Source organism: Amblyomma mixtum, chromosome 10 (assembly GCF_055824585.1).
Source record: "Amblyomma mixtum isolate Tamu chromosome 10, ASM5582458v1, whole genome shotgun sequence".
Taxonomy (NCBI): domain Eukaryota; kingdom Metazoa; phylum Arthropoda; class Arachnida; order Ixodida; family Ixodidae; genus Amblyomma; species Amblyomma mixtum.
Window position 1 is genome coordinate 108,140,467 of NC_143021.1, and position 10,058 is coordinate 108,150,524.

Genomic DNA, 10,058 nt, shown 5'->3' on the forward strand with positions numbered 1-10,058 from the left:
CTGACGGAGTGTGTGCCTTAATATTTTGATTCATTTGCTTTAGAGTGTGCCACTCTTGCCCTGACGAACTTGTTCACCTCTGTACTCTTTGTTCATACATTTTCCCCTGACACCTGGCATAGCTCCAAATGATGCTACATTATCTACAAGCTGGTAAATAAAATGAACAGCAAGTAAAGTTAAGTTACTCCCTCCTAGCCGCTCTAAGAGAAAATAACATATGCGTTATATTGCAATGTGTTTGTGCCATCACTTTTGAAAACAAAAGCTGCCTGAATTTTTGTACAGATAAATCAGAAACACAAAGCAATTTTCATATTTGATGGCCTGCATCTTATCTTCACATGACTGGAATGGCTAAATATCTCTTTGTGGTAGCCTAATTAGGCGTAACACGTTGATGTCAGTTCCTGTGATTATCATTCAGTCTTCGAATGTGGGGGCAGAATTGAACACAACAGCATGTTATAGCTTTTCCTTGTTCAAGGAAGCATTGCATTTAGCTCTAGTCTTGTTACTGCTGCTTATGCTATTAAGGCACAAGCAGCAGTAACAAGCAGTTTAATGAGCAATGACTTTAATGAGTTTAGTCAGCAGTTTAATGCCTCATCGTTGTAAGCAGGTGTTGTTGACAGAAATATCACGCTTTTCAATTGGTCGAAATGGTCGTGACGTCACAGTGCGCGAAATTCAAACGGGGCCAAATGTACTTTGGCTAGTAACCATGCAACCAATTAAAGAGATCGTATAGTGATGCTCCAAGTAAGTGCGAATGAGTTTAGTTAATTGCTTAATCACCCAATTAGCCTAATTAACCTTTCTAATCAGGCCAGATAAATAAAACCGAGCAGGGAATTGGTCGAGTTCGGGAATCGAGCCCCGGTCTCCGGAGTGCGAGGAGAGCATGCTAACCACTCCACCATGCCAGGTCGATGGTTTGGAATGAACAAAGGCGCGTCTAGTCAATACAGTGTCTTCGTTCACTCCCATCTTCCTCCCCTACCGTTACATTACAGAGAGGTTCAGGTGTCCACCGAGGTATGCGAGACAGATACATTCCCTTTACTCAAAAACCAATTTACCGAAGAGCAAGGCGTAGAACCGAATGGGCGATGGCGTTCTGTGGACTCCCTGGCAGCGTTGCAAGACGCTGTCGCGTTTCACTCTTAGAGGCAAAGCTTAACATCTTACCAACACATCAGTGACACAAGTAGCAACACCGAGCTTAAGGCTTTCGCCTCTCCGCACTTTAGGTCAACAAAGTGTCCCCCTGAATTTTTACTCAGCAGCCTTATCAAACTCACTCGGAGTGCTGCATGTTAGTGCACATTTAACTGATTGTTGCTTCTCTGTGTTTGATTCTATTAGAAGTTACTATAACTGTATACCTTGAATGTTTTCTTGTGCAGTTCTCTTGCTGCTGCATTTTACCATGGAGGAGGCTACCTGTTGATGCACACGTCTCATCACTAGGGCGCTATCTCTTCCGCTAATGATGCAAACAAGTAACGACAGGGTTAATTGGAGAGACATGGGAGAGGCCTTTGCCCTGCAGTGGGCGTAGTCAGGCTGATGATGATGAACAAGCAGGCTGCCTGATATTTAGGACAAGTGTCAGGATAGTGCACCAACAAAGTTGCTTAAGCATTTCGGTGCTGATGTATGTTTATTAAAATCAGCTCACAGCTTGATATCTACATCCATGTGGACATCTAGCATATGTTTGGCATCCTGTTTGACTTTTAATTCACTAGTGTTTGCAGCCTTTATTGTCGGTCTTAAGACAGTGTAAGCATTGTTTCACTGTGTGGGATTTTTTACCTGTTTTGGAGAGGTGTGTGTGTATGCATGCACAGTTTTTTTTCCACGGGTTTGTTATGTGGCTCATGGAACCTTCATGTTAGAGAAGAAATTATTTCATTTCTGTGTTGTACAGGAAAGTGAGCCGTATTTATATGCACCAGGTGTTTCAGGGAAGAATAAGTAGTTTTCAAAAATATGGCTTTTGCTGCATAGTATTACCAGTGTTAGCAGACACCAGAAAGCTGGTGAGGTGTATTTAGTAAGCTGGTTAACTAATTTCTGATAATTAACTTTTTAACTAACACAGGTTTGCAACTGGTTGCAGTTGAAGACTTTTAGCCAGTCGTTAGTCGTAGCCATATCAGTTTTAGAATGTGCAAAACATGATTACTTTCGCCGCTGTGGCTCGACAAAATTTGGCTGCATCGTGCGAAAATACATGTGCTTTTGAAAGCACACAGGGAAAGCAACCGCTCCAGTGCATGTAACTGCTACAAATCTCTAATTGCAACTAGATGCCTAACTCTGATAGTTAAAAGGTTCATTGATAAAAATTAGTTAACCAGCTTACTACGTAAGACGATTCACCAGCTTTCTGGTGCCTGCCAACGCTGGTAATACTATGCTCAAAAAGCCATATATTCATCTCAAAATACCTGTTTTTTTTGAAAATTACTTAGTCTTCCCTGACACACCTCGTATATATGTAACAAAAACCTAACGGTATTTAATTCACGACGTTATGGTTGGAGGGCCAGCCGTTTTCAAGTGCACTAGAGCATTTTAAGCACACAGCTTTTATTTCGAATGCTGTACTATACTCGAAAAGGGCTGGTCTTCTAGCCGAAAAATCGTGAATTAAAATCTGTTGTTTTTCAATTTCTGTGTGTCAGTCATTGTTACTAAGAGGGAACTGTGCCGAAAGCAATATTCTGTACCTCTATTGTTCTCCATAAAATATTTTGATGCATCATGCATGTCTTGTAGCGCGTGTGTACAATTGTGCACAATAAATGTAATAATTTGCATTTTTCTTCTATTATTCTTTAAGCAGTCCAGGATACAGTGTTCACAAAATGATTTTGAAGTGATAAAACTATGTTGGTGAAAGTGTTGTACTGTGTAGTTAACACACACTTTTCCAAACGTTGATGTAGGAATTATACTTTCTTCGTACTTGAGTCTTTTGGATAACGGTGGCCAATGGTCGGAAGACCGTTGATAGGGTGTTGGTAGACATTGTCGGTATGTGGTTGACAAGAAGTGTAAAGACTTTCTATGTGCTTGAGTCTTTTGTATAACGGTGGCCAATTGTCGGAAGACTGTTGATAGGGTGTTGGTAGACATTGTCGGTAAGGGGTCAATGGGAAGTGTATAGAAACTGTCGATAAGGGGATCATAGGAAGTATAAAGACTTTCTATGTACTTGAGTCTTTGGATATCGGTGGCCAATTGTTGGAAGACGGTTGATGGGTTGTTACTACAATGTATAAAGACGTTTAAAAGACTTTCTTTTCAATGTTGATAGGTTCTATTAACAATTGTCTAAAGACTTTCTAAAGAATGTTACTAAAAATTTTTGTAAGGGACGGAATTTCGTGACGCCGAATACCAGAGCCAGTGCCTCTCGCTCGAGCTGTGAATACTTGCGCTCCGTCTGCGTCAATGTTCGCGAGCGGAACCCGATTGGCCTGTGAGTGTTACCAGTCGTGTGAAACAAGACAGCTCCCACACCGTACGGAGATGCATCACATTCAAGCTTAAGTTCCTTCGAAGGGTCGAAATGAACGAGATCCTTGGCTTTTCTAAGGCTTTCCTTGGCACGTTCAAACGCGAGCTCTTGAGGCTGTTTCCATTGCCAACGTGCATTTTTTTCAAGCAGCTGATACAATGGATCAAGTGTGGTTGACATGTTCGGCAGAAACCTCGCGTAAAACGTAACCATACCCAAAAACGCACGTAGCTCGCTGACATTACAGGGGCTCGGCGCCTGCATGATAGCGTCAAGGTTTTCCTCTGTCGGATGAAGCCCATCACGATCGATGCGATGACCAAGATAAGTTACCGCTGGGCTACGCAACTTGCACTTATCGATCCTTAGCTTTACACCGCACTCTCGGAAGCGCTCTAAGAGGGTTTTGAGCCTCTCACCGCTGTCACTCGCTCTCTCGGAAATGAGCACATCGTCAAGATAAGCCTGCGCTCCTGGAAGGCCAGCCAAAACCTCATCCATTTTTCTTTGGAATATTGCGGGGCTATCCCGAAAGGAAGCCTATTGTAGCAAAATAGCCCTTTTGGCGTATTAATGACGCACTTTCTTCGCGTTATCGTCTTAAGCCACCTGACTGTATGCATCCCGTAAATCCAGAGTGCTGAAATATTCCCCATCATGAAATTGGGCAAACATATCCTCAATGATTGGCAATGGGTATTGCTCTCTTGCACACGCTGCATTTACCGTGGCCTTGAAAACTCCGCAGATTCTTACTGCACCGTCTTTCTTAAGCACTGTGACTATGGGCGTTGCCCATTCAGAATGAGCCACCGGGGACAGTACGCCCAGAGAAACTAAACGGTCTAGTTCAAGTGACACTCGCTCGCATAGCGCGTATGGAATGGGTCTGGCCTTACAGAACTTGGGTACGGCACCTTCCTTCAGGGGAAAGCTGGCTGGAGGACCCTTGATTAGCCCCAGTTCCTCGGAGAACATGTCGTGGTAGTCATGGAATATGTTGTTCACGCTGGCTTCGCTTGCTTCTTTTGTTGACACGGAGTCCTCGACAAACCGAACCACCGGAACGCCTGCGCTGTTCAGCTCCTGGATTAAATCGCGACCATAGAGGCTTGGTCCCGCACAGTCCAACACGGTCAGCGCACACTTTACTGTCGCCCCTTTATGGCAAACCTGGAGCGCAAGCTCCCCAACTATTGGAAGGCGTTTTGTGTAGGACGATAAATTCAGGCTGGACGGTTTGAGTTTCGGCCATTGCTCGCGATGCTTATCGTACAGCTGACAGTGACTGGACACAAACGGGCGACCCAGTATCGACTTCCATGCTCAGCTGCACACCTCCCCAGGGAAATGTTCGGCGGATCGGTGGTTCCAGACAGTTTTTTCGTTGAGATACCAAAGTCCAAATGTGGGCGGCATCGTGTTCCTCGTCTACTGAGGTTTCCGTCCCTGAAAGGGCGTTAGTTTGCGCCGTCCTTGCCGTGCATTGTCCCCGAGCGCCATGGCTTCGACATTTCCTTGCGAGGTGACCACGTCGTCCACAGCGGTAACAACGGGCGTTAGACCAGGAGCAACCTGCGTCATTATGTTTTGTACTACCACACCTTGCGCATTCTTGATGCTCAGCAGCCCTCCTCTCATCTGGCCGAATTCCCTTCTGATACGCCCGTACTTTTAACACTGGTGTCATTGTACCGGGTGTCGTTGTCGGTCTAAACATGCGTTCCACGCCACAATCCGCAGCCTCAGCTGCAAGGACCATCGTCTCAGCGTCTTGAAGCGTTAAGTCCTGCTTTGCCAGTAGCTGCTTCTGTAGGGCACTTGACCGTATACCACACACAATGCGATCTCGTAGCATGCGATCCAAAGCACTGCCAAAATTACAATTGTCAGCTATTCGACGAATCTCTACCAGGAATTCATTAATCGCCTCTCCCTCCGCTTGACAACGACTGAAGAACTTGAAGCTTTCGGTGATTTCGTGTCTCTTCGGACTGTAGTGCTCACTTAGTATTCGACGACTTCTGTATACGTCAACGCATTTGGTTTGCGAGGGGCACCCTTTCCTGCCAGCACTTGAATCGTATGCGTATTTAACGCGGCAACCAGCAATGCTCTTTTCTTAGACTCGTCTTCAATCGCATTCGCTTCGAAGTATGCTTCCACTTTAACAAGGTACGGTTGCCACTTATATTTGCCTTCTTAGAAGTCCGGAAGGTGGTGAGCCATGCTGGCCTTGGTTTCTCGGTTCTCTGTGGGTTCCTGTTCAATGTCGACTTTCACTGCATAGGCAGTGTTCATCCTCGTCGCCACTGTTGCATATTCATAGCGTGCCCGCAGAACGCCGAACCAGGGAAGCAGCCGCACAGCCAGTAGAACCAGAAAAATGAACGTTTATTCAAAAGTGTAGGACGTATATATAGTAGCCGAGTGGCCGGAAAATAGGACAGCTAGCGTGCTCTCCCTTCGGTTCCTTTTGTCGCTGTCCTTGTGCTTTCCACGCTAGTTGCAATGTCGCAGTCCCTAACGAATTCACACAAACTAGCCCAACTGTCTATGATATTCCATGAAGATAGGAAGGAGCACGTGTACATAGCGATAGCTCGCAGCTATGAAGGATCGCCAGAGAAGGCGATAAAAGGTGCACGCACATCGGAAACACAGGTGAAGATGCCACACAGGTGGTGAAATTAAAAATGCAGTCATGGGTAGAAGGTAATCGGATACTCGGAGAACTTCAGAATGGATTCAGAAGGAGTAGGCGCTTAGATGATAGCCTGTTCGTGCTTACGCAATCCATAGAAATAGCTAAGGCGGAAAACAGACCTCTGTTTTTAGCCTTTCTGGACATAAGCGGTGTATACGATAGCTCGAACAGGGAACTCCTGTGGAGCATATTGAAAGATTTAGGTATCGGTCATGAGGTAATTGATTTTCTACAGGAAATCTACCGAGATAATGAAGTTGAAATTACATGGGAAGGGAAAAAAAGTACCACAACTGTGGGGGTGCACAAAGGATTAAGGCAAGGTTGTCCTCTATCACCGGTGCTGTTCATCCTTTACGTGATAAATATGGAAAGAAGGCTAGAAGAAAGTAATCTAGGTTATAATCTGTCGTACAGATTAGGCGGAAATGTAGTTGAGCAGCGACTCCCGGGTTTAATGTATGCGGACGATATTTTACTGTTAGCAGATAACCAGGAAGATTTACAAACTTTGGCTAATTACTGTGGAGATGAAGGAGACGCTCTAGGATTCAATTTTAGCGCAACTAAATCAGGTGTGATGATTTTTAACGATACAACTGATCAGGTGCTTACGATACAAGGCCATGAAATACCTAAAGTGGCCGAATACAAATACCTCGGGATATGGCTAAACGAAGGGCAGATATACACGGACAAGCATGAACAGGTTCTTAGGGCAAAAGGACGAAGAGACGCCGGGATAATGAAACATAGGGCATTATGGGGCTACAAGAAATATGAAGTACTAAGAGGTATCTGGAAAGGAATAATAGTGCCGGGACTTACTTTCGGCAATGCGGTTCTGTGCTTAAGGGCAGAAGTTCAGTCGAGATTAGACGTAAATCAGAGAGCTGTTGGAAGATTAGCACTAGGTGCCCACGGCAAAACCACAAACGAAGCAGTACAAGGGAATATGGGCTGGGCATCGTTCGAAGCACGGGAAGCTAAGAGTAAAATACTATATCCAGAACGCCTGAGGAAATTGGACGATAACAGGTGGGCAGCTAAGGTATTTAAATACTTATACAGAAAGAGCGTTGACTCACAGTGGCGGCAAAGAACTAGGAAACTAACCAGTAAGTATGCCGGTCATGAGGACAAAGAAACAAAGAGCATTAAACGACAGGTGAAAAACGCGGAAGATAAAAATTGGATGAATTCAATGGAAAAGATACATAGTGTAGAACTAGTATATCGATACTGGAAAAGGCAGATCAGGAAAGAATTTTTATATGATAACTCAAGAGGCAGTGCCCTACTTTTTGAAGCTCGGTCAGATTGTCTTAGAACGCGCAGCTACGAAAAGAAATTTAACGAAGAGGATGAAACATGTGCAGTGTGTGGTAGATCTGTGGAAACAATTGAACACCTCATAATCAAATGTGATGGTATACATACGGAGGTCGATGCAGGCACAGTCACTCTTTCTGAGGCCCTAGGTTTAAAGATAACAATGGTCATGTAAATAAATCTGCAGTGGAAGTTAGGAAAAAGCGATTGAAATGTGGCATAAGGTTAGAATTGTAGGATACCGTATGTAAAAATGATGGGGAATCTTAATGAGAATTGCCAACACAGTAAAGAAAAAAAATAATAAAGAAAGAAAAGCTGAGCATGGTGGAAATTGGCACCACCCCGTTTCAAAGGGGGCGCTCCTATCCATCCATCCATTACAACAAGCCTAAGCGGACGTTACTGCTGTTGCAGGTTTTGCCATGGATTTTCGTCAACGCTACATCGATCTGCAGTGCGGACGAGACAGCTTTTCTTCACGCCTTATCAAGACTTTGGGGTTGATGGCATCGGTCTCGTGCATGGTCTTGCGTCGATGACGCGTATGTCATCAGTGGACCGGCTACAAAAGGAGCCAAGCAGCGAAGGAGGCTCCACGGGGGCGTGGCACCTGGCCTAGTGACAACATGCCTAAGCGGACGTTACTGCTGTTGCAGTTTTGCCATGGATTTTCGTCAACGCTACATCGATCTGCAGTGCGGACGGGACGCGGCTTTTCTTCACGCCTTATCAAGACTTTGGGGTTGATGGCATCCGGCTCGTGCATCGTCTTGCGTCGATGACGCTGATGTCATCAGTGGACCGGCTACAAAAGGAGCCAAGCAGTGAAGGAGGCTCCAGAGGGCGTGGCACCTGGCCTAGTAACAACATGCCTAAGCGGACGTTACTGCTGTTGCAGGTTTTGCCATGGATTTCCGTCAACACTACATCGATCTGTAGTGCGGACGGGACACTGCTTTTCTTCACGCCTTATCAAGACTTTGGGGTTGATGGCATCGGTCTCGTGGATGGTCTTGCGTCGATGACGCTGATGTCATCAGTGGACCGGCTACAAAAGGAGCCAAGCAGTGAAGGAGGCTCCAGAGGGCGTGGCACCTGGACTAGTGACAACATGCCTAAGCGGACTTACTGCTGTTGCAGCTTTTGCTATGGATTTTCGTCAACACTACATCGATCTGCAGTGCGGACGGGACACGGCTTTTCTTCACGCCTTATCAAGACTTTGGGGTTGATGGCATCCGGCTCGTGCATCGTCTTGCGTCGATGACGCTGATGTCATCAGTGGACCGGCTACAAAAGGAGCCAAGCAGCGAAGGAGGCTCCACGGGGGCGTGGCACCTGGCCTAGTGACAACATGCCTAAGCGTATGTTACTGCTGTTGCAGGTTTTGCCATGGATTTTCGTGAACGCTACATCGATCTGCAGTGCGGACGGGACGCGGCTTTTCTTCACGCCTTATCAAGACTTTGGGGTTGATGGCATCCGGCTCGTAGATCGTCTTGCGCCGATGACGCTGATGTCATCAGTGGACCGGCTACAAAAGGAGCCAAGCAGCGAAGGAGGCTCCACGGGGGCGTGGCACCTGGCCTAGTGACAACATGCCTAAGCGGACGTTACTGCTGTTGCAGGTTTTGCCATGGATTTTCGTCAACGCTACATCGATCTGCAGTGCGGACGGGGCACGCATTTTCTTCACGCCTTATCAAGACTTTGGGGTTGATGGCATCCGGCTCGTGAATCGTCTTGCGTCGATGACGCTGATGTCATCAGTGGACCGGCTACAAAAGGAGCCAAGCAGCGAAGAAGGCTCCAGAGGGCATGGCACCTGGCCTAGTGACAACATGCCTAAGCGGACGTTACTGCTGTTGCAGGTTTTGCCATGGATTTTCGTCAACACTACATCGATCTGCAGTGCGGACGGGACACGGATTTTCTTCACGCCTTATCAAGATTTTGGGGTTGATGGCATCCGGCTCGTGGATCGTCTTGCGTCGATGACGCTGATGTCATCAGTGGACCGGCTACAAAAGGAGCCAAGCAGTGAAGGAGGCTCCAGAGGGCGTGGCACCTGGCCTAGTGACAACATGAATAAGCGGACGTTACTGCTGTTGCAGGTTTTGCCATGGATTTTCGTCAACGCTACATCGATCTGTAGTGTGGACGGGACACTGCTTTTCTTCACGTTCTAAGAGGATTCTGGTGTGGGCTATTTGTTTCATGCTTAATAAACAGATTCACAACAGCGCTACGGAACGAGGACACAAGGCACATGAGAAACAGGGGACGGGCGCTGACTACCATGTCTTTATTGCGTGGAAAAACCAGCACAGATTTATACTATTTCCTGGACCACGTGATACACTGTTAGCCACGGGACACAGCGAAGGAACGCCTCACACGTTTGGCGAGCCATAACACAGCTCGAAAGAACTCATGAAAAGTGCATGCACTATCAAACTATAGCATTACCAAACTAATGAT